This window comes from Miniopterus natalensis, chromosome 14 (assembly GCF_054644295.1).
Source record: "Miniopterus natalensis isolate mMinNat1 chromosome 14, mMinNat1.hap1, whole genome shotgun sequence".
Taxonomy (NCBI): Eukaryota; Metazoa; Chordata; class Mammalia; order Chiroptera; family Miniopteridae; genus Miniopterus; species Miniopterus natalensis.
Window position 1 is genome coordinate 54,761,874 of NC_142094.1, and position 24,399 is coordinate 54,786,272.

At 54.1% G+C, this 24,399-nt stretch overlaps 1 protein-coding gene across 1 annotated transcript in view; it reads left to right on the forward strand.

The window, feature by feature from the left end:
* TCERG1L (transcription elongation regulator 1 like) overlaps positions 1-24,399 on the forward strand; it is an 87,047-nt gene that overhangs the window by 19,127 nt on the left and 43,521 nt on the right. The gene's annotated exons all lie outside the window — the stretch shown is intronic.

The window sequence follows — 24,399 nt, forward strand, 5'->3', positions numbered from 1 at the left end:
GCCCATCAGTCTGCGCAAACGCACTCCAGCCCATTCAGCAAGGTTTTGTTAAGCCGATCCAGGCATTTTCTGCCCTAACGCAAAGCTCCCAGTTCCTGTTTGAGACATGACACCTCCCCTACCAGCTGGTTAGGGGTGGGGGACACGTAGGGGACAGGGCACGACACTAAGTTCGAGATTTTCTTACTTACAAGGAGCATGGAGGGAAACAAGGGCAACCTGCCAGGCGGTAGTAAGCGTCTCTGTCAACACGGCGCGAAAAGTGCACTGAGGGCCTCGTACGGCGGGAACTCTCTCGGCTGCCCAGCCGCCGGGTGAGACCTGGGCCTGCCAGCCGGGCCAGGTCGGAACCCAGGGGTGGGCCCTGCCCACCGCAGCAGGACTTCTCTGGAAGCCCACCAAAGCCCGCGGTCATGTGTGGGGGCAGGGATGGCCACAAAGGCGTTAGGGTCCTGGCGCCGGGGGTGTGCTCTTCTGGAAAGTCCTCAGGGTGCCCAAGGCTGGCACATCCTGGTGTTCTGAGCAGTGCCGGTGCCCGCTAGGTCTCAGGAGGGAGGAAGGTGGCCGGGGTCCTGGATTGGTGGCGACTCCATTGTCCACACTGTACATGGACATTCGTGAGCTCATATATATATATATATATATATATATATATATATATATATGAGTTTACGGTGGAAAGAGAAATGACCGGGTTGTTTTAGTGCGGGACGTGTTTCTGGTTTGCTCACCTCGATCCTGGTAACTCTACTGTGGTCTTCTCAACACGGGACCTCGGCTTCCACATTTCTCCACGGGGCTGGAAAATCAGCTGGTCAGGAGAAGAAAATCTTGTTTCTGTGCCAGCAGGTTAGCGAGCGCGCATCTGGGGTGTGAGGGGAAGGCGAGTAACCCACAGAGATAATCTCTGGAGTGGACCATAGTTTACGGCTGTGCCAAGATTTCGGTTTGCATCCGTCAGTCCGTTGGTGTTTATTAAGGACGACTTCCTGTTTTTCAAGAAAGTTAATCTTAGAAAGAACCAGACACCGTGTGGCCCGGGGGTGGCTTCACTCCCCGTGTCTCTCAGAGGGTTGATAAAGCGACGTGCTAATTAAGCGCCTCTCCATGTTTGCGTTCTGTACGGCTCTGTAATCAAATTCGCCGTAATGGGCATCGGCATTATCTGTCTCGTAGGTAACTGCCGGGTGGCTGTCAGGAGGGTGGAAGGGGAGGGCGCGGGAGGCAGCTCCCAAAATTGCCTCCATGGCCTTGGCCTTGGTCTGCTTCCTCGAGAGCCTCGCTTTACGGTGGGGGCGCCGGGCTGAAGTTGACATACAGTGGCCCCAGCCCAGTGGGTGGACCCTGAGCTCCGCGGCCCATGCTCAGCACCAGGGGTGATGGGTGGGCTTCTAGCCGGGTGCCCTGGTGAGGGGGTCTCCGGGTGGTGCTACCTCTGAGCAGTGTTTCCCTGGCTCTCTGCTCTTGACCTCGGCGGAGGGCGTTTGAGCGAGACGGGCCGGGTTCCTGGTGAAACTTTTACAGAACTTCCCGTGAGAACTTTCTGGGAACCAGGGCTTGGGGGACACTGAGGGATGCCGGTTCGTCTGTCAGGGCTGTGCTGAACCACAGTCAGGAGCCCCACGACCGAGGTTCGATGGGACTGAAGAGCATCCTCAGCGGGGTCGGACAGCCTGCGGGGGACCCCTGCTCCCCGGGACACAGGCGTGCTGCGCTGGGGCAGGAGGAGGGTGCCCTGGTTGAGGGCCAGGTTGGGGTGGGAAGGAGATGGGGCGGCATTGTTAGCTCAGCAGAGGTCACGGACCAAGAAAACGCAGCTCTCTGTGGAATTTGCCCCACATTTAAATTGATTTTATAAAAGCCTGTGAACTTTCACGCATCTCCAGGTGAATAATCATGTGCGTGCTCAGAAGGTAGTTCCCGTTTTATTAAATGAGCTGGATAGCCTCGGAGTCCCGCAGGGTTCAGCCTTATGGTCCTCAGCTGGGGGCAGTGTTGCCCCCAGGGCATATTTGGGGAGACCTTTCTCAGGGGTTGCTGCTGGGATCTAGTTCTAGTGCGTAGAGACCAGGGAGTCTGCCCCACACCCGACAGTGCCCGGGTCGGCTCCTGTGGTAAAGAGTTACGTGGCCCAAGGTGTTAGCAGTCCTCTGTCGGAAACCCCGGTGCACATCCTAGAATTCCACGTAAACTGTGGGAACCCGGATTGGTGTGTGAACGGTCCACCCTCACCGGGGAGATCCAGCGACCCCGGGACTGAAGGGCTTTGAAGGGAGCAGGCTCGGCTGGAAAGGCCCGCCATGCCTGCGTGTTATTACATGCCTTTAGCGTGAGTTTCAAAGCGGATGCATGTGAAAAGAACCTGTGACCTGTTCCAGAGTCGACCATAAGCTGGGTCCTCTCCCTCCAAGTTGCCGGCACCCACAGCCAAGCTGGTCCTCGCGGCTGCTCTCCTAGAGGACCGTGCGTTCCCGGGTACCTGCTGGCCTCAGGCTCACCTTAGTCTGCTCACACCTGCCCCTCCCCTGGGCTGCGAGTCATCTGCTGGCAGTGGTGCCGCCTCCCCGGCCCAGCCTGCACTGGGCACCGGGCACCGGGGGCGCTTGCATGGGGGCTCCGCGTGCTGACTCCCTCAGGTTGTGTAACCTGTTCAACTGATTCCCAGAATTTCTGCTGCTTCTTCTCCCAGATCTGCTCCTGAGTCTGAGGGGAGGTAGGGGAGGTGGGTACAGCGGGGGTTACCCGCAGGCGTGGGCTGGGACAGGAGAGCTGGCCGATGGGGGGGGACAGCAGGAGCCCCCTCTGCCTTCCCCCCAGCAGGCCTCAGCTGCACAGCCCCCCCATTTCCGACCGCCCCTTTACTGCTTAGATAGAGCCTCAGGCCCAAGCATGAACACTTTCAGAGTAAAAACGTGTCTGGCTCCCTGTGAATCCGTGGAAGGGTTTGTCGCAGAGCCGGACGGCTCTCCCGATCTTTGGGAGAGTCCTCCGGCCCGCGTCTGGACTGTCCCCAGACGTCACGGCCCAGGTTCCGGGTGGGCACCGCCTGCTGGAGGTGATGTCGCAGGTGCACTCCAGCGCCTGCCCCATCTGATGACATAAATGAGGCGACTCCTGTTTTAAGAATGATGGCAGTTTACTTTTAAACCTTTGCCCACCATTTCGTAAGCGTTCAGGAGAAGACGGTAGAATGTGGGAGACAGTCGCGGCCACTAGTAGAGCAATCACCCCCCAGTACAGCGATTAGGAGGTGCCATCTGCCTGGGAAGCCGTTCGCCACCTGTCCTTTGCTGCCAGAACTATTGAATGGTTTAAATTTAACATTTTGTCCTGCCGCAGAACAGCTGGGAAGTGACTATTTTTTTCCCTCTCAGTAACTTACCCGTCAAGCGACACAGCAAGTCGGGAAAGTCCCCGCACCAGAGTCCTCGCACGCAGCCTACCGGTGGCTGTCACCGCCTCATTAGAGAAATGCGTGGATGGAAAACAGGCTCCTAACAACCACAGCCCAGCCGCTGGGGGATGCAGGCTTTTCCTTTTTTTTTTTTTTTTTTAAATCCAGGAATCAGTTCTTCCTCCACCATAATGAAAACTGTCATAATACATATTAACATTTCAGAGACTTTTCAGACAAAAATGCCATAACGACATAATTACTCACACTCCAAAATGTCTGCGACTCAGCCGGCTTCTGTGAGGAAGACATATGCGTTTCTAATCCAGGGATCGAGCAGCTTTCGGGAGGAAAAATATTGGATTTAAACAACCTGCGGGGGAAAAAAAAGTGATTTTGTATAGTTTATTATCCGCAAGTGAACTGGTATTGAGAATGCAAGCTACACATTGCCAAGCGGGCATCTCACACTTAGGCCTGTAAGGTGCAGAATTTTCTAAGGGGAGAGCCCATTGCTGGGATCCCGAGGGCTTGGCAGGAGCGGCTCCCACCGTCAGCAGGCGAGCCTGTCGTGATCTCCCACCTAGAAAGGTCCTCCTCTGCCCGGGTCTGCCTGCCGGGCTCCATCCCTCGCTGACTTCCCTGCGGAGGGGATGGTGGGCACGGCATTGGCCCTCTCCACTGCTAGCTTCAACCCACTCTTGTGAGAGGAAATTGGAAATATATTATGCACACAGAAGCACGCGTGTGTTCATGCCGAGTATACAAAAAAGCTGACACAACAGGCCCCCGATGCCTCCCTCTGAGCCTACGAAAAGCGGCCACCTCCCTGCCCCTGATGCTTGGAGCTCTGACTCCTGCCGACCAGCGACCGTCACCCCCGGAATGTGTGCCAGTCATTCCTTTGCTGCCTCAGAAAGGTGCTTCCAGGTATGTGTTAGCTCCAAACAGTCCACTGCAGAGCTCAGGCTCTGCTGAATTTTGCATCGTGACCATAGTCCGTACATCCTTCTGTGAGTGTCTCTTCTGCTCAAAATGACGTTTTTTTCAAAAGCCACCCCACCCGTGCTTTTAGCTGTAACGCGGCCGTGTTCCCTTTGGCGTCGCATTTGTTTGTATGTGGTCTCCGCGCAGCACCTGGCCCTCCTGAGGACGGTTCATTCCCTGTTAGAGGTGAAGCCAGGAGTGCTAAGGGGCCTATACAGAGAGGGCCCGTTGCCCTGGCTAGACACGTGTGCCCGAGTGAGCACACGCGTGCGCGTCCTCGCGTGCATCGAAGTATTTCTGTGGCTTTGAAATGGATTTTATTGCTTCCCAATCGCACAGAGAATCAGTTATGAGAGTGATTTCATTCCTGTTTATGGGAGTGGTTTGTAAACCCCTCTCCTGTAGTGATAACAAGGGAGGTGACTTCTGTCTAAAGGAGTGAATGGGTGACAGTGGCCTGAGTCTACCCCAGGTCTGTGTGTGTCCCTTTATTTTAATCCAAAGAGCTGTCCCTTCCTGTGTCACCCTAACACCTTCCCCTCCCCAGAGGACTAGGCATTCCCCGGGGACCAGCCACCTGCCGTGGTTGGGACGCTCCCTGGCACTTGTCGTTCCCTAGAAGGCAGACTCCTCTGGGTCAGCATTTGGACAGAGCCCCGTGTGGCTCCCCAGGAGCTGGGCCCTGGGGGCAGAGCAGGGTCTTCGGGGAATGTCCCTCCCTGTGTGCCCCGGCCCACACACAGCTACCGAGGAGCGGGAGCCCCAGGTGCTTCTGGGGAGGTGGCTCCTGTGCCTCCCTCGATGCTGGCGGGAGCCGTGGCCTTCGGCCGCCGCACTCGGAGGGCCGGCAAGTGTGAGACGTGTCACTGAGGACTCCGTGCTTGGCACCGTGCCTGGGGCACCTCACACTCATTAAACATGTTTCCCCATTTTCTGAGGCAGAATGGGGGACGGTCTGAATCCTTTCTACGCGTTGGAAAGACTCGGGGGTCAGAGGAACTGGCGTTTCCACCCAGAATTCAGAAAGTTTCGTGCGGTTTGCACAGCAGCTCACACAGACTTACCTGCATGTGCGACGTGTGGGCCTGAGTGTGAGTGTGTGGGCTGGGTGTGTGGTCACGTGACTTGGGCCCTGTGGGGTGCTGGGTGGCAGGTGCTGATGCTGTGGACGGTGGGGACAGCTCAGAGAATCTGCTCTGAAACCCACTGTGGCGCCTGCTCGTGCTCCAGGCCTTGTCTCCACTCATATGCATCGTTGTCGTTGGATCTTGTGTCATTTCCAGCTGCGAATGCCTGTGTCACAGAAACCTGCCCAAGGGGCTCACCCCAGGTGGGTGTCCAGTTGGTGTTTAAAGTCATTGAGGGGCGAGAAGCGATGAACACAGGCCAGGCCGAGTAGGCGACACTGACTCATGCACACAAATCGGGTGACGGGGGCAGGACGTGCAGATGTGACCTGCCGCAGCTGACGCCCAGGCTGGCACGCCCCGCCCCGCCCTTCCTTTACAGTGGGGAACAGCAGGGCGCTCGCGCACCGGAGCCACCCCCGCCTGCCTGGCGCAAGCTCAGCTTCAGAAACCTGCAATTAGGTGCCACTTGAAGTGAAACTGTGCCAGCTGGACGCAGACCAACCAAAGCACAGCGTGATGCTGACAGGCGGTGCCCTCGGCCCACACACTGCCCACTACAGGCACCTCCGCTGGATCCAGGGCGGCCTTCCCGATGCCCATCACAGCCCCCTTCTCACACTGGAACGGCCTGAGCCCATTTTCCCAACCTGACAAAACACGCGCTCGCCCACACAGACACACCCACTGCGTCCCTTCCGAGGCAGACCTCGGACCAGCTCGTCATTAGGACGCCAGGTTTAACTGTCAGCCAGAATGACTCACCCCAGCCACCCTGAGAAGCCCCACCTCTGGTCTGGGCCGTTGCCCTTGAGGCACGTGGTCCTCTGGGCAGGTCGAGGGCGGCTGACTCCGAGAGCTGCGCCCCCAACCCCCACGATGAGGAGGGGGCTCCCCCTCCACAGTGAGCGCACTGTGGGCACTTAGCCGAAGCTGATGTAAACCTCTCAGTGTTACCCCAATTTATTATTTTAAGCCTATTAACAGCTATGATGTTGGCTGTTATTTCCAAAAACAATTAATCAGGGAAGAAGCCAGAGAATTCCGAAGAGGTTAAGCTTGGCAGGACCGCCTCGCGGATTAAACGCTGCAATTAGCATGGCTCCCGCAGCCCTGTTCTCTCGACCCTTTAATTACGTTTCGCCGACACTCTCTCCAGGATGTGTTGGGGTCACGGTCTCTGCTCTGCACGCTGGTGGCAGTGATACCAACGGCACCCCTCAGAGAGCGTGAGAGGTCCTGCCAGTCCTTGCTCAGCACAGATGTGTTCTGAGAAATTCTGATTCTTCCATGGGGAAGATGGGACTGAGGTCAGGCTCAGTTCCAGGCCTGGGACCCGGGAGTGATTGACAGTGGTGCCACCACAGTGTGGTCTCTAGGGCTGGAGCCTGTTTGTTCCAGGAGCCCAACAACGAGCCCTGGACGGGGTTTCTCTCCGCCCCATGACCACCAGCCCCCCCATCCTGGTCCCTGCAGAACCTGCGTCCTCCGTGGTCACCCCAGCTCTGCCACGCGACTGCCCCGATGCCATAGTGTCCTGGGCAGGAAGAAGCCTGACCCCACCTGTGCTCACGAGGAGAGAGATGTGCCAGGCCTTTCGCGATCCCTCCTTGACCGCGGGAATAGCACTGAGACGCCAGCTCAGCAGCTGAGTGGACGGGGCTGGGCCACCTGAGCCTGTTAGTCCATCAGTGTATGAAGTCACACAGATGTCCCGAAGGAAAGCATGTTCAGATTGTGACATGATTTCAATGGCCACAAGCTGGAGGCAGAACCCCCCTCCTCCACCCTCAGCTGGTCATCTTGACCTATCAAGAATGTCCCGCCACACCCAGAACATCCATCCCTGAGGCTGAAGCCCTGTGGCTGGTAGGAAGTACCTTGTATTTGAGCTACCGGCCATCTACTCTCTAGTAAATTTCAGTTTTATCCCCTCTACCCCAGTGAGTATTGATGACACTACACTTCTAGTACTTTCCACCCACTACAGCTTTAATAATTTTTTCCGTCTGCCCAGAGCACTGTCCTCGTGTACCCCAAACCACCTGCCCACTTTGCATAGTTCATTCCCTGGGCCTCCCGCTCTGACCTGGAATATCCTTTCTCTTGGACGTGTGCCCTGAATCCCCTCTGGAGCCTGGGCCTGCTACTTTTATGGTGTTTTTAAAAAAACTTATTACACTTATTTTACTTGACTTTAAATTTTTTATTAAAGTGTAGTTGACATACAATATTTTATTAGTTTCAGGTGTACAGCATAGTAATTCCCCATTTATATACCTTACAAACGTGATCACCAGATACATGCTGATGTGTGACCATCTGTTGAAGGGTGGCCATCTATTAAACTCATGAGTGTGTGGATCAGCAGTTTAGGCTGGGTTCAGGCAGTGGTGCTTTTGCTGGTACAAAGCCCTTAAAAACGTTGTGGGTTTTCTATGTATTAAATTCCACGTGCACAGGTGCTGTTGAGACAGGCCTCTCTTTTAGAGTTACAGTGATTCCAGGATTCGGCTTCGGTGGAATTGCACCTGCATGGTTTCTTAGGAGCCTTCGGTTTAGCCGATAGACACGACCCTAAATCATTCAGAGGCCTCACCACAGTGCTGTTACTATTAATTAGATGCTGTTCCACGAGAGTCCCAACCTCAGGACCACACTTTAGCATCAGAGCCAAGCGGACACGTTTACTCCTCTGTAATTGCTTAAAACCCCAGCCGCCGAGGCCACGGCTCCTGCATGCCTGTTTGGTTGTCCCCGAGTCTGTGCTCGGGTGTGTCGCCAGTATGTTTTTCAGATTCCTCCCTGCACCGTTCTGTTCTATTCCTCTCCTCCCCCGGCCCCCGAGGGCCTCCCCTCCTCACAGCATCTATCTTTCTGAATCACCCCTCCCGCAGCTCCCTGCAGCTGGGAGGCTGGCTCGAAGCCACCGTCTTGGAATCCGGCGTCTCGCTGCCAGTTCACAGCCACACTTGCCTGGAGCACATGCTCCAGTAATGTCCCAATAAAAGGAAGTTCCAATCTCTTTGATGTTTAAAATTCTCATCTGCCTTCAGACTTGACTGATAGGTTGTCAAGTTGCACAGTGTTTGCCCCAGTTGTTTTTCTCTCAGGAAATTGCTCTATCGTTTTCTAAAATCTGAGCCACGAAGGGAAAGACGCTTCCATTTCACGGGAGCTCACAGGTGACGGGAGCTTTCTTTCTGGAAAAATACAAGGGCAATGGCACCCCTTCTATCTTTGATCTAAAGGGATCTCCTAATGGTCTCTACACTCTCAAAAATATTAATTCTATGGGAAATTCTCTGGGCCTTTTCAATACAAAAATTCATATTCTTCTTTACCGCTGGAAAATTCTCTTCTATCTACACACACGCACACACACACTCAGGCACACACACACGTGCTTTTAATATAGATTATAGATTGTATTTTATATTATGTACACATTCTATTACATATCACATCGTACACTGTATGTGGTATAATGTGAAATATACGTGGTATGATAGAAATTACATATTAGTATCATACATTCATATAGGATATTTACACCTATTACAGGTGTTTCATACATTATAATCTCCTCCCATGTGTGTGCTTTATTTCTGGGGTGCCAGCAGGAGGCTGCCAGCCGTCAGGGGTTGTCCCCCCTTGCCTCTTATTGTTTTCTCCCATATTTTGGGCCTCTCTGACTTTTTCCCACACTCTGGGAGGCCTCTTTATCTGTGTTTTCAAAATATATTGAACTTGAAAGGAGCCCCTCGCCCTCTGAGCCCGCCTGCTTGTCCTCAGTGCCGGCTGCTCTTCCGGTGGCTCACGGGCGTCTCACCTCCGGGAGCAGCGCTTTCCCGTCTCCTTTTCGCTTCTCTTCGGGCCTCTGACTCACCCGCCCACCTCCCGGGGACTCCTCTTTGATCACCGTAGCCTGTCCTCTGTCCTCGGTGTTCTGGGGAGGCTCGGGAAGGCCCTCTCTTCTGAGGGGCGGTGAAGAGGCCTGGAAGGGCCTTGGCTCTGAGCCGAGGCTGGCGTGGCACCTGCAGGTCAGGAGGGGACGCAGCTGGCCACGCAGGAGCCGGGCAGGGAGTCAAGTGGCAGGATTTCTGAGCGCCGTTTGTCACCGGGTGCGGCACATGGTGTCAAGGTCGCCCAGGTCGTCCAGTAAAGCCCAGCAGGTGCTGCTCGGCCGCCCTCCGCCACTTTTGTCTCCGCTTGGGTTGGCAGGGCTGGCACCGTTGGCCGTCCCTGCAGACAGGAGTCGCTGAGTGAGGTGTCTGCAGACGGTGTGATTTTCCCCGAACTTGTTTGCACTGTTTGACCACTTGTCCAAATCTGCAAACGGCTTTCTTTCGAGATAGTAAATAAATAAGCAGATAACAGGGGGACATATCCACTGCTCGATATGCCTTTATTCTCAGGAGATGAGATGTATGTTGACATTTAATTCCCATCTTTATTCTGGGCGTTGCACCAGCACCGCCGGGCAGGCCTGTGCTATCTGCATATCTCCGGCTCCCACATCAGCAAACAGTTTATGGGCTGTTATTTATTTCTCCGTGTCCAATAAAGGCCGCATTCAAGTGAAGGCGTGAAATTACATTTCCGAAGGCGGCTGTGGATACGACTCCCGCTCGGGGTGAGAGTGACGGGCTGTGTCCTGCACTCGACTCTGGGCCCCATTCGGTCCCAGCTTCCTGGGACCGCAGCCTGCAGTGGACAGGCGTGGTGGCCGAGGGGGTCGTCGGGCGGAGGATGGGGGCGGAGACATTCACAAGGATGTCTCTAGGGCAAGTGGCCTGGGACTTTTGCAGGGTTTGGAGCAAAAACGTGCCAAGAGATGTCTTCTGGTTAGAAAGGCCACTGGCTGCAAACAATAGGCTTTGGGGGCACAGGGTGAAGTAGGTGTCCTGCGAGGAAATTTTAAGAACATGGGTGGATTCACGCCAGGAGAACGGATTAGGAAAACGCTACTTGCGGCAGCCTGTGGGGACACAGGGCTCGCACCTCTCTGCCTTAGGCGTTCCCGCTGGGAGTGCAGGCTCCAGTGGACAGGCCCCAATATGGACACGGTTGCCTCTCTCAGTGTCTGCACCCCTGGGTGGTTGGGCAGCTCTGACCCCAGATCCCCTGGGATCGTCCTGGCTTCAAGCCGGGGACCACTGTTTTCTCGAAACTTCCCCAGAAACCACAGGTTTAATTGTGCTCCACAGGTTTCATGTTGCATTCCATAATTCTAACAACTTGGTGTGCTTAACAGCTAGTGATAAATTGCAGAAATATAGCCGCCACTGACAAAGTTGCACTAGGAAAGTTAGTTATTTTACTACGAAGTGTATTTCCAAGAGCATGCGTGGAAGGTACACAGGTGTCTTAGGTGCAGCGTGGCGGGGTTGACGGGAGCCAGAAATAATTACAATAAAAACACTGGTGATCTGCTTCCAATGACTTTTAAGGAATGGAGTAATTTCTTAAAAGTTTAATGGAAGCTAAAACGACAGATTCTCTTTTTAGTGCACTATATATTTGATAGTTTCAAAATTGATGTTTTACTGTAGCATTGAAATGGATTATAAAATTACATATAAATACAGCGCTAAGTAGGGAATCTATCTGGACAAAAAAGGACCGGTAAACTCTAGAAAGGAGAGAAAAAAGTCACAGAAAAGCTTGAGACATTTGAATGAATAATCTAAATCTTATGTGTATGTATATATGCATATATGGGTACATAAATCATGGACACATATATATGAACACTAGCTTTTATTTTTAAAAATACAATGTTATGACTAGAGGGATCCAGAAAGTAGAAACACATGGGTTGATAAAGATATAGAATGAGTGTGTTTATTACTAACAAAGAAGGCAAATTGTAACAATGAGACCTCAGTATGTTACTGTGTGATCTTCTCCCTCTCTCCCTCCCTCCCTCCCTCCCTCCCTCCCTCCCTCCCTCCCTCCCTCCCTCCCTCCCTCCCTCCCTCCCTCCCTCCCGTCTACATTGTTACATTGTATCGTCCTGCGTTACAGAGACTCAGACTCAGACACTGTGGTTAGCAGGATAAAGCATCTTTCTGAAGATCCTGGTATTATGTGTGAAGGCATTTAACTTCCTCCCCAATCCATCTATTTGGAAAGAAATGAAACATCTGAGTGGAATTCCAAAGGAAGAATTAGCTCCATGGGCTCTCTCCCGCGTGTGTGTCCTTCTGGGGATGTGTGGCCCCAGGTCCAGCCTGTGGCCCAGACGTTACACTGGGAGAAGGGACTCGCGGGTCCCTGAGCAGCACCGCTTCTGGACGCCGGGCATATGGGAACAGTCCGGATCAATAGGGCTGGGATGTTGTGACTGTGCTCGGGGACTGGGCAGGAGAGGTGGTGGCCTAAGCAGGGAAGAGAGTCAAAGTCAGGGGCTGGGAGACCAACAGACAGCAACGGGGTGGTGATGGCAGAGGCGGGAACTGACAGGACCCGAGCCTGAAATACTAACGAGCGAGAAGAGAGGTCTCCAGCCCCAACTGCTGCTGAGAACTGACTTTGACGACCATGGTGCTTGATGAAAATTTAAATGTTAGACACCGTGAGAAGAGGGACTCTGTTAAAAAATGAGACATAAGGAACGTTCTTTGTAAGCGATCGACATCTGAATGAGTGGCTGTAATCTCTTGATACTAATCACAGTGCACAGCTTAGACTCTGTGCTCCCATCTGTAAACCCGTCCATCCAGTCGGCGGGCCCTGGCCGGGTCAGCGAGACTGCCAGCGGACTGCAGTCAGACCTGAAGCCGGCCCGAAGGACTGACGGCACCCAGAGGTCAGCTCAGCGAGAGCCACGGGTGTGTGTGAACGCGGAGGTCTCGGGTCTCCCCTCTGAGCCGAGTCGGAGGATCGTGGGAGGTGCTTGCCATCTGGGGCTGTATGTGTGGGGTGGGGGGCACCCTCCCACCCACGGCCAGACAAGAGGGAAGCCGAGACCGGCCTGGGACAAGGCAAAGCCCAAGGCCACTGTGTGGGGCTGACTCCATCCACCTCTGTCTACACCCCATGGCCCCCTAAGTGCATTTTGAAATTCCATTTTGCAGCCGCGAGCCCAGCCCGGGGGCAGGAGGAATGGTGGGGTCTTTCCCAAGACCACCATGAACAGGCATAGAGATGGGAGTCCCACTGGGCCAGGTGCTGGGCTGGGCTTCCACCAGCCATTGCATGTCCGAACCTGGTGGCGACTACGGGAAAGTTTCCTTCCCGTGGCCAGTGGCCACACCCACAGAGGGTTCTGGAAAGTAGACCTCTAATTGGGGTGTTGCTCTCTCCTGGAGCCTTGAGGGCAGAGGGCCAGGCCAGTTTCCAGCATTGCTGTTATGAGGAGGCCAGTGGCAAGGGACACGCCTGAGAGAGCAGGCCGGCACCTGGGAGAGAGGGGAAGGGGCACATCCTTGCTGCCCAGAGCCCGCCTGGCCGGGTGCAGCAGGGCTGGGCCCCTGCCGGGAGCCCACAGGTTTGAGAACCGCCCACATTCAGGTCTTTGTTTTGCTTCTGTGCTTTCACTTGTGAGCAGGAAACCTCAGTTCCTCCAAGTTTTACACAAACATTAAAACACAGCATTTTATCTGTCCGTGTTTCCCTGGCAAGAACATTTTTCTAAATGAAACTGGTTTTTGTTGCCTGGGCTTTTACGCTTAGAAACCATAATTATTTTTGATGACATGGATTTACCATACGGCTCATTTACCTTGAATGCCGTGAGAGTGAGTCTGTAGCTGCGTTTCTGTGTCACCAGCGGAACCAGAGATGAGGTGTCACCTCCTTTGCACGTCCGCTCAGTGAGACCACGTTTCAGTGCCCTGGCTCGAAGCCTTCACACACGGTGGAGAAATTAGGGCCATTCATTGGGAGGGCGCCAGGCAGGGAGAACAGGGAGCTATCACTTAAAACCCGAGCTCCCGACGGCTTTCAGTCAGGGTTTCTGCAGGTGAGGCTTCAGGGCGAGGGGCGGGGGCCGTGGGTGAGGCTCGCCGCTAGTTCTTGTGCATCCTCAGCGGTTTCCCTTAGTCTGAGTGATTCAGTTCCTGACGTCAGCCTGTCTGGAGCCTTCGTCACTGTGATCAGTGACTTAACCGGAACCGAGATTCTGCAAAACAGCTCATGATTGTGTGTCAGCGATGTTATCTTTATAGGAAAGGCAGGAACGAAACATCTCGTGACCTTTGTTGTTGTTGAAGCGGTCATCACTTTAGGCCTAACTAGCTCCGTTTTTCTATCATCTCGGGCAAAGTGTCCTTTCAAGCATTTTTCCTGGAATTTGCTTTACAACCAGGCCTCGGAGACGTGACTCACGTACTTTATTATCTTCGGCTCTAGGCTACGTGACCACCAAAGTGATTGGAACATTTAGTTAAAGCCCGTACCTGGGTCTCTGGACTCTGTGATCTGACACCCGCACGTGGGCGCTGTGACACCTACATGTGGGCGTGTGACACCTGCTCGTGTGCACCCTGACACCTGCACGTGGGCACCCTAACTGCCGGGTTCATGATTTAGGTGCAGGACTTATAGCAAGTTCCCTCACTGCCAATAGAGATACGGGCTTTCTTCAGAATGCCGAATTTTGCTTAAAGAAGCCGGCACATTTTTCAGACCCAGGGCCCATTAGAATCGTTCTAATTCATACACGAATAGAGCATCGTTCAAAACTGAGCCATCACTGTCCAAACAGAAATGCCATTTGCGGGCAATTTTGAAGAATGTGTCGGGTGCGGGACGCGCGGGGCCCCCGACGAGGCATCAGTAAGTCATTGCGTTGATGGACTGTCGTCTTTGCCACGCTCGCACTGGCGCGCTGCAGAGAAACGGCCACCGTAATGGCCTGGAACCTGTACGGCTGTGTCATATTTATTGCGTAATATGTTACACAGTTGCGCTCTAGACTGAGCGAGGCAATTCTCTCACGGGCTTGGGTTATTGATGGAGGCGACTTCTTCCAGGAATTGGAACGATTTTGAGCGTTTCCATGCCCTCTGGGGGAACGGGACGTTAGAGCGCGGCCGGCTACCGGAAACAGGCAGACACGGGGACGCCCCGTGGCCACACTGCCGCTTCCGTTAGCTGCAGGCCGAGGTGATGGGATCGGGGCCCCACACGGGCGCCTGTGTGCGCTGGACACGGTGGCTGTCGCAGAGCGAGTCACCTGCGGAAAGACGGCCTCTTCCTGCCGTGGGGTCTCGACGCAGCAGGACGGTGCGCCCGGGCCGCCCTCCTGTGTGGGCGCGACGCGTTCCGCGTTCCGCGTCTGCGTCTAGTGAGCCCCACGGCGCCGCGGGGGACCCGGCTGGCTCTGAAAAATGGTCCCAAACAAGTTAATTTTGTAAAGAACTCTAATGCGTTTTTAATGAGTGATAATAGCAGATGTAATTTTAACTGATGTGTGGCGTATTTTAAAAATCGATTGCTTTGGAATGCCGCGTCCCTGTTATGGCCTTTTCGGAAATCTCCCGCTTGGAGACCCCGGCCACGGTGAGGAGACCCCGTCTTCGTGGGAGGAGGTGGGTTTCGAGGAGGTGGGTTCCTGGGGATCGTGTGCTGACCCCTGGGGAGGGGTCCACGGCAGCCTTACCCAGGGCACCTCTTGGCGGCTTCTGTTGAACGCGACTTGGAGAAGAAAGATCCTTGCTCTGTGTGATGGTGCCTCCTCTGCAGAGTCCCTTCAGCAGAGTCAACTCCCTAACAAACAGCGGTGTGTTCCATAGAATAAAAACAGCTTCGTGTATAAACCAGACTCGTCTCCCTCAGAGGGGCCAGGGGCCGCTCTCCCCTCTCTTGCCTGGATGTGGGCACAGCTCAGCAGAAGGAGCCCCCAAAGCAGCCTTTCATGCTCGTACGTGGATTAGCCTTAGACAGTCGCCAGTCGGGCCCCTCAGTTCTCATCTCCCTGGAGGGGAGGGGAGAGCTTTGCTGAAGGCCGGGTGGTGCTGCAGTCCAGCCTCGCCCACCCCTCCGGGCCTGCCGGGCCCACCACCACCTCACACAGGCCCCTGCCCTCTCTGTGAGGGCGGCAGTTACGGGCAGATATCCTGGGGGAACTATAAAGTGAGGACTGGGTTTAGAAGCTACCCTGCTGAGTGTCCCCTGGGGCCCACTGGCCACTTCCATTGTCTTTGGCCCCGACTCCTTCCCAGCATGAGGCTGGGATCCTTGCCTGTTCGTGTGCACAGCTGGAGTCACCCCCACCGTGGGACTGTCAGGATGCTTGCGTGTCATAAGAGTGCCTCTCGTCGCTGTGCCTAGTGCCTGATGCAGGCAGGCCTCCTTCCCGTGGGGTCCTTCATGGCATCTGCGGCTCGTGCACAGGCGTACATGTCAGAAAGGGTTCGTTTGGCCGGGGCCCCTGGGCAGGGGGAAGACCCCTCCCTCTCTCTCTGGAACCTGATCCTGGCCCCTCAGACGCCTGGGGGATCAGAAGGCCGGTGCATCCCTTGTTTTCTTCACATGCAACCCAGATAACACGTGAGCAGAACTCCAGCCAGGCGGACGGCGTCTGCGACCCTCCTCAATTATTCGCGAGTCCGTGTGCAAGGGCGAGGAGGACAGCCAGCCCGAGTTGGCTGAATGGTCAGCCCTGCAGCCCGCGGGCGGCCTGTCCAGAGACTAGGGCTGTGCGCTCCGCAGTTCCCAAGCTGAGGGCCCCAGGGGGACAACGCTGGCCTGTCAGGATCCTAGTGACCCCACTTGGCTGGACCCCTCCCGTCTCGGCTGCCCAGATTCTGCGGGCAGCAGGCGCCCTGGCAGCCAGGTCCCCTCCCTCAGCACAGCCAGGGGCCATGGACAGGATGCATAAGCACGTACCTGCTCAAGAGGCCCCAAGAGGCCCTGGGCTCTGTCCTGCATCAGGGCCGGGAGCCTGTTGCATCCCCATTGGAGCCATGGGGGGGGGTCTCAGGATGGCTCAATCTTCATTCCACTCTCCTCCCAGGAAGCAGTCGGAAGGGGCTCTGCTGTCCTGAGCCTGTGCCGGGCTCAGGGAGCAAAGCGGAGGCCCAGCCGAGGCCATCGGGGCTCCGCAGGCTGGGGTTCCACTCACATCCCCCCAGGGAGGGGCCGAGGCGGGCAGCGGGGCAGCGTTTCAGCTACAGCGCTTATCTAACAATGGGCTCTAATGTTGCCTCCCATCCATCACATACGCTGTTTTCTGTTTATAACCCTGGTTTAAACTGCTTATCGAGGAAAAAATGGACAATTCTGGTTGATGGGTCTTAGCTCCCGTGGCACAAAGTACATCCTTTTATAAATGCCGTCAGCACCGACTTGTCGGCCGTGGTCAGTGGAGGTGAAATCCGGCCGCCTGGGTGCCCGGCAGGCTGCTTCCCGAGTGCCTGTCGCGTCCATGGTGCCCCAGCCCCGGTCGGAGCCCCAGGGAAGAGAAAGGGACAGGAAATGTCAGAGAAGGCGGTTCTCGCCCAGCCTGTGGCTGGGGGAGACTCAGTTTCTTCCTCTGTAATACCTGAGAAGGACATAAAACCTGCTTTAGAGTTCCCATAGCAGGTATGTGTCCATTTTAGCCAAGATTCTCAAAACAACCCTTGGAAGAAGAAAAGCATTGTCCAAAGTGAGGGCCTTACTGTAGTGAGAGAGCCGGCAGCTGCAGGACTGTGATGGCAGCTGCAGTGAACCCGAGGCTCTGCAAGCTCCACTTCGCCTCAGGCCCCACCTCGCCCTGATGTCTCCCACCCAACCCACTTCCGATGTATACATCTCCTTGGGCTTTGTACGGTTGGGATTTTTTCTTTTCTTTCTGTTTCTTCATCTTAATCAAGGGAGAGTGAATAGAAACTGACTCACCGATGACTCCTGACTGGATTTTTCCAAAGTCGAACTGTTTTTACTTAAAATAAATTATCTCTTCCTGTCTGCCTCCACCTGCAAAGGCTACTGCAGGGACAGAGCCATCTGCTCGGGTGTCCTTCCCTTTCCTATGGCCTGTGTGGGTCTGTGTCTGTGCAAGGCCAGGCAGGGCAGGCCTGGCTGTGACCAGGGGCAGGTCACGTTCACGGGCAGAGAGCATCTGCTCCAGAGGAGATCTGGCATTGCTCTTTGTGCTATAGGTTGGTCACTCTTTTTCTTGGTCATGTAGTTTTGCTGTGGAAAAGGCTTCTATGTTCCCCTGCTACACTAGTGTCTCCTTTTCTGTGCGGTTTCTGGTTTCGGATCCACAAGAGGTCAGAGGAAATACTTGGCTGTGACCACGCTCTTCCCAGCCTCAGCGATGTTCTCCACAGCCTGGACCTCACACCCTCCCCTCTCTGACCGCAGCCAGCACCCCGCCATGGGCTGCACCAGGCACCCTCAGAGCCTGCGACTCCCACAGGTGTCCTTACAGCAGCTGTCCCCTCAGGCCGGGATCTGCACACCCTGGGCTCCAGCATCCTGACTGGTGATCCCTTTATCTCCTCAACAAACAGAGAGCCTCCAGGGGCTGATGGCTATGATTTAGCCAATTATGTTTATTTCTTTCTATATTGGAGTTAAAATTTCCATTTATATTCAAATATACATTTTAAGGTAATTTTCTCTCAGCAGTTGATATGCTTGTGTAGTGGCGTGTTCCCCATTTGAAACGCTAGGATGCCCTTAAAAATCATCATATCTGATTAGCTGTTCATCTCTGGCTCCCTTGGGCAATGAGGGCTCAACATGGAAATCAGGGTACTGGCGGCAAAGACTGGGGGGGACTATGGCCAAGGTTTCCAAATGATCAGAAAGCGTTAGTGGGTCAGAACTGGCATTGTTTTTAAATAAAGTAGCACTGATATTGGCATACGGATATGTCACACTTGGAAACGACGCGTGAGTGTTGGTCCCAGGAGAGGACACTGGATGGAACAGGCCTGGCTGGGTCCTGCTGCTCCGATCACCATCTCAAGTGTTCGAAATCCTTCTTTAAGCTGAACTGAAGCCTTCCCCCCTCCCCCATTAGTATTTGGCACGTCCTGAGAGCCAAAAACAGAGATAAACTTTGCAGAAAACATTTAAACTAAGGACACAATGGCTTTCGCTCCTGACACTCACTGCTGGAGAGTAGAGAAGGTGGCCACCAGGACAGTACCCCTTTATTAAACAGCGTATGTAAAGACCCTAGATGCCTAACAGAGGGGCCCTAACTCAGAAGGAGGGGGCGATTCCAAACCAAGAGGCAGATAACGAGGGCTGAAGGTGCCGGAGACAGACGTGAGATGAGCTGAGATGTCTCCGGGTGAAACCGGATTCCTTGGGAAGGAAAGAGGTGAATGGTGGCAGCCCCCTGTGCCCCCTGTGTGGCGTGTGTCCCGCTGAGGCCGGCCGGCTGGGTCTGACCTGCATCCTAGGCATGCGGAGGGTCCCTTAGATGGAAGGGACCCTGGGGCCGGATTCGTGGGCTTCACGTGGGATGCACAGGACCTGCTAAGCTGGCCCTGGAATTGAGCCCTGGCAGAGCTCCAGCCCTGGGCAGGGGGTCCCAGGAAGCCAGGTTTCTGCAAGGAGCTGTGAATCCACAAAGGCATGCCTGGTTCTGCAGCCAACAGGCTGATGTGCTTCATTTTGTTTGTTTTACATTAAAAGTGTGTCATCTTGATACAAAGGACCGTCTACTCGGTTAGATTGATTCATTTCCACGGTCACCAGCCCGCCTCACCGGTGCCTGCAAGTGCTTCTTGGGACCTGGGAAACCTCAAGTCTCCCACCATCCAGTGTCTTGTGGGCGGGTGTCTTGTTTGCTTCCTGCTTTGTCCCCAGCGCAGGAGCAGAGCCCAGCACATCAGTAGCCCTAAGCTCTGCTGAACTGAGCGCTCACATTTATGTGTAAATTGCTCTCTCAATTAGGCTTTGCTTTGGCAAACAGTGCAGAGAGCAAGATACACAAAATCCCATTTGTTCAGGGCTTACCTGGAGCCAGGTGCTGTTCTAAGTGCTTTGCATAAACGAGCTCACGGAACCTTCACAGCCATGCAGGAGGCAGCTCCGTGTGTGGATAGGGGCAGGAGGGACAGCCAGGCCAGACAGGCAGGGGGTGGCCCAGCTGAGCTGGAGTCTGAACTGAGGCTGTAGGGCTCCCCGATCTGAGGTCCTAGCTGCTCTCTGATATTTTCCTAATAATCTGAAGGACAGAATCGTGTTTAAACACCTTGTGGGAGTTTATAAACCTCTGGTTCTAGAGAGGAGTAATTTTATAACATGAACTATCGTTTTGATTGTACCTGTTTTCTCTCTTTGAATTTCTGTATGAATGTCGAACAAGTGGGCCACCTGGATTTCAAGCCCTCCAAGGTCATCGGAAGGGCAGTTGCAGGTGCTGATTCTGCCGAGAGCCTGGGTGTTGCATCTTCCTGCCTCAAAATGTTCCATCTTCCCAGGTGCTGGGCTGCACTGGCCGTGAGAGGGGCTCATGTAGCCTCCAGGAGGCTGAGGACCGGCCACATGAAGTTTCCCGTTATGTATTTGGCTGGGTGAACACACCCTCTCATTGCTGATGCTGCCTCTGATTGAGACTGATTAGGAAATAGTTTTCTGGGCTGTCTGCCTTGCAAGAGTAGAGAAGGACATTTTTAGGCTGATTAGTGATTAAAGTCTTCAGATCCAGCATGCAGCTGAAGGTCAAACTCTCCAGTGAGAGGGCAGTGCATTTGGCACCTTTCTGTAAATAGAGTTCCAGAATCGCGGCCCAGGCGGGGCACCTCCATCGCCTGTTAGAGCACGTGTCATCCCAGGCCTGGACCAACCGTCCCATCTTAAACCACCCTAACTGCCCACGCCTTAGCTATTTTGAACTTTTATTGTAAAATGAGATTTTATTTGCATCTGTGGTTGCTCACAAACATTCATAAGTTAATTAGTTGTGTCACTGGCCACCGGTAAATAGGCCTAATTGGGTAGCTTCAGGCGTAATTAAGAATCTCGGAATAGCAGACTTGTGTATGTATAAGCTAGAGGGTGCCTGAGAAACTTCAAAGCATTATCTACATGCATTTGTCAAATCACCTGGAACCTCCCTGCTTTTATTTACTGTTCCACTTTGGCATTTAAATGTAATTATGGGCTCATTAGGTGAAGTCTAATCATTTTGATCTTACAGATGCCAAATCTAAATTAATGAAAGTTTCCATCATACATGTAGCTGGATGAATGTGGTGAGAGGAAGGAAGTTTCCCATCATGCCTTTGGCTGAATGAATGAATGAAGTTTCCCATCATGCTTTTGGCTGGATGAAAGAAGTTTCCCATCATGCCTTTGGCTGAATGAATGAAGTTTCCCATCATGCCTTTGGCTGAATGAATGAAGTTTCCCATCATGCCTTTGGCTGATGAATGAATGAAGTTTCCCATCATGCCTTTGGCTGGATGAAGGAAGTTTCCCATCATGCCTTTGGCTGATGAATGAATGAAGTTTCCCATCATCCTTTTGGCTAGCTGAATGAAGTTTCCCATCATGTCTTTGGTTGGATGAAGGAAGTTTCCCATCATGCCTTTGGCTGAATGAATGAAGTTTCCCATCATGCCTTTGGCTGGCTGATTGGGGTTTTCCATCAGGCCTTTGGGATACTCTCAGCTTCAGGCCATGGATATGGACACTGAGGACTTCGAGGCCTTTTCACTCAGATCTTGCAGAATAAACTGGCCCGGGAGTGGCTTCCTGGGCCAGCCCGTGCATCAGCACTAAGGTGGTGTGAGCAGGCAGGGGCAGGGGACACGCTTCTGGGAGCCTCACCACACTTCTGTGCACCGTCGGGAGGATGAGGCAGATGGTCTCCCATCCACCGGAGAGATTAGGATGTGGAGGCCACACTGCGCCTGGCGTCACCCAGTCTGTGCGCTGTGCCTTTGAGCTTTGCCAGCCTGAGGAAGAAGGCAGGAATAAGCTGCGCTGGGAGATTTTAGCAGTGGGTGCAGCTGCGTGCTTCCGGGCTGGATGCAGCTCTCTCGGCACCTCAGGGTGCTGACCGCTTCCTTACAACGATCTAGGTTTCGTTTGCCAAAGTGTTTAATGACACCATCCAAGAATAATAACCGCAGTAAGAGCAATCCCTGGTGCCTACCTTGAGGCAAGCAGGGTTCCAAATACTCACCCGCCTTGCTCTTCCTGCACCCCACGGGGAAGGCACGGTTAGGTGCTATTAGGATTCCCTCTCCAGATGAGGGAGCTGAGGAACAGAGAGGTTGTGCCTCTCTCCTGCAGCCACACAGCCAGAGGGCCGAGCAGTTTCTCTGTGCCGTCACTCCCTGCCCTTGCCAGGCAGCAGCAAGCCTGTCCCTGAGTGTGTGGTGCACTTATCTGCACAGAACCTAGGCACATGGAATCTCCTGTCTGTCATTGCTTCATAACCTGGGACAGAAGGAAGAGCTACGAATGCTCCTGTATCTTCTCAGCAACAGCAAAAAGGTGGTCTCGTGTAGGACTAAATGCAGAGGGGATTCCAGTTCATTTGGCTACTTTAATGTCTCACAGTTCCTGCATAATCCTTTCCAATCTGGTGGGAAAAGGGTTCTGCCAGCCACCGTGCTTTCAAGAGGCGCCTGTGGGCCAGTGGCTGGGCGGCCAGGTGACCGGCCTCCCTGGCTGGGGCCCATTGCCAGTCCTGAGGCCACACGCCAAGGCCCCCTCTGCCTTCTGTGCAGCTCCTGTGCTTGGCTGTGCAGTTGGAAACTCTAAATGCTAATGACGTGATCTGAGTGCAAGGAAGGAGCCGTCTCTCTCATCTTTCTGGCAAGTTTCCTCCATTGGCTGAAACTCGGGCACAGCCTGGCTCTGCCTTCCCGGGTCTGGGAGGCGAAGGAAAACGGTCTGTGTGCAGGGAGTCCTTGTCATGGTTTCCACAGGAGGTCCTAGGAAAGCTGGCTCCTGAGTTCTGGGCCCTCGAGCTTTGCATCCCCGTTAGATCACCACACCCTGGCTCCTTGTTTTAAAGGGTTTTACCTGCTAAAGAAATTATATCAGAGCCCAGGTCCTTCTTCAAGTTTTCCTGGTCCAATTTGAACCACAGCATTGCTGTCCCTGCACCAGGGTTCCGGGCGGGCGAGAGCTGGGCTCCTGAACACAGCCCCGGGGGCCCTTGCTGTCCCTGTGGCCTTGGGAGCTCTGGTTCCTCAGTGAGGACCCCTGCTCTTTTGTTCCTAACTGCAGAGCACAGAGGAGTTCCCTGGGCACTGAGCAGCAGGGGAGAGGAGCCATGGTGGCAGTGGCGGGCGATCTGTGGTGGGTGATTTGTGATTAAGAGCAGGGCCCACAGCACAGCATGGGACCAGAACAGTAGAGAGCCCACCTCGCCCCCCCCCCCCCCGGGACACAGTGCTATTGCCTGCATATTCAGGTACCCAGTCTTACCCCAGGGTCACCAGACACTGTCCTGATTTGGGGGATCTAGTCTAATTCCAGTCCTACCTGCTGGGGACCTGAGGACCCAGGATGGCCCCTGGCCCCTCCAGGCTGGCCTGGCTCTTGCATTTGCAGGTGGAGGGCTGTGGGGCGTCCAGCAGGGAGGGTCTGGTCATGCTGTGCCCGACTGTGGACAGTGCCCCCAGCCCACACAGCATCCCCGTCTGTCTTCCCTGCCCCTCCAAGACCCTTTGCTGCCGTCCCCAGAGCACAGATGCATATGTTCTGGGCACTGTCCAAAAACAAGTGCTCAGCAGGTTCCCAAAGTGAGTCTGAGTCAGAAAGAGAGATTGAGTGAAATGTCTCTGGACATTCTATTTTGATTAAAGCATTAAAGTGCACAGCAGCACCTCGTGGAAATTATAAACCTTTACTGGAGGAAAATGAAGAACCGGGACCGACGTGAAGTCACGAGCCGGGGTCTCAGTGGCTTGCGATGCCTCTGTGACTTTCCATGGGAAACTGCGCACTGTCACTGCCAAATTACTGTTTGGAAAATGAGTTATTGACTGCAGCTGTAATTTATTACTAATAAGCAGAATATGTTTGTAACCTGGGCCTGATGGGGTGGGTCGTTAGCAAAGCAGCAAGGAGGAATCATAAGGGGGCGGGAGGGGTGGGAGGGAGCCAGCAGGTGGGGAGGAAGCCCAGGGCACCCTCGGGACAGACCTGAGAGGCTCCTGGTGACCGTAACCTAATCCTGTGACGCCCTGAGAGCTGAAGCGTGCTCTTCAGTGTTCTTAGTTTACCGTGGAGAGAGAGATGCGAGTGACTTGGCAGAGCGTCTCATTAAGCAGCACAGCCTGGTCGCCACCCTTGTCCCATGCTCCCCAGGTGCTCCTCTCTCCTGTTTGCCCACCGGGTCGCAGCCATTTGGCTGATCTGCGGAGGGAGGAGCCTGGGGTCGGAGGTGGCTCTGGTCACAGCAGGGACTAAAGCAAGGAGGAGAGCGGGCTCTGGGCTCTGCCTGGGGTGTTTTGGAGGCGCTGGGGTTGGTCTCTGAGCTGACACTCCCTGTGAAGCGGGGGACCTCGGGAGAGCCCCCAACCACAGTCTCCTCTTCTGCAGGACGGGCTCAGCGACAGCTCCGATGTTCTGGAAGTTATAGAACAATAGAGAGAGAGAGAGAATATCAAGGTCTTTGAAGATCTCGTGTTACCCGGAATTCCAGGGCAGGCCTCCTGTTTTCTGCAGGTGACCTTTCTCTCACTGGTATTCCTTGCTTAGCCCAACATACATTTGAAAACTCAGAAAAGAAACGAATCCTCTAGATGTTAAATCCTCACTTTTATTGGTTTGACCAGCCCAGTGAGATCTTGGTGGCTCCAGGCACTGACCCACAAATGCTGTATCTGTAGGTGTGAAATATACTTGTAATCTCGTTATTTTGTTTATCTCAGCATTAAGATTCTGGTGTGTTAGACAATCGTATTTAGAAAGTGTTTACCTTTGATAATTAATATTAAAACAAAGTCTTGTTTCAGCTTCAACTGA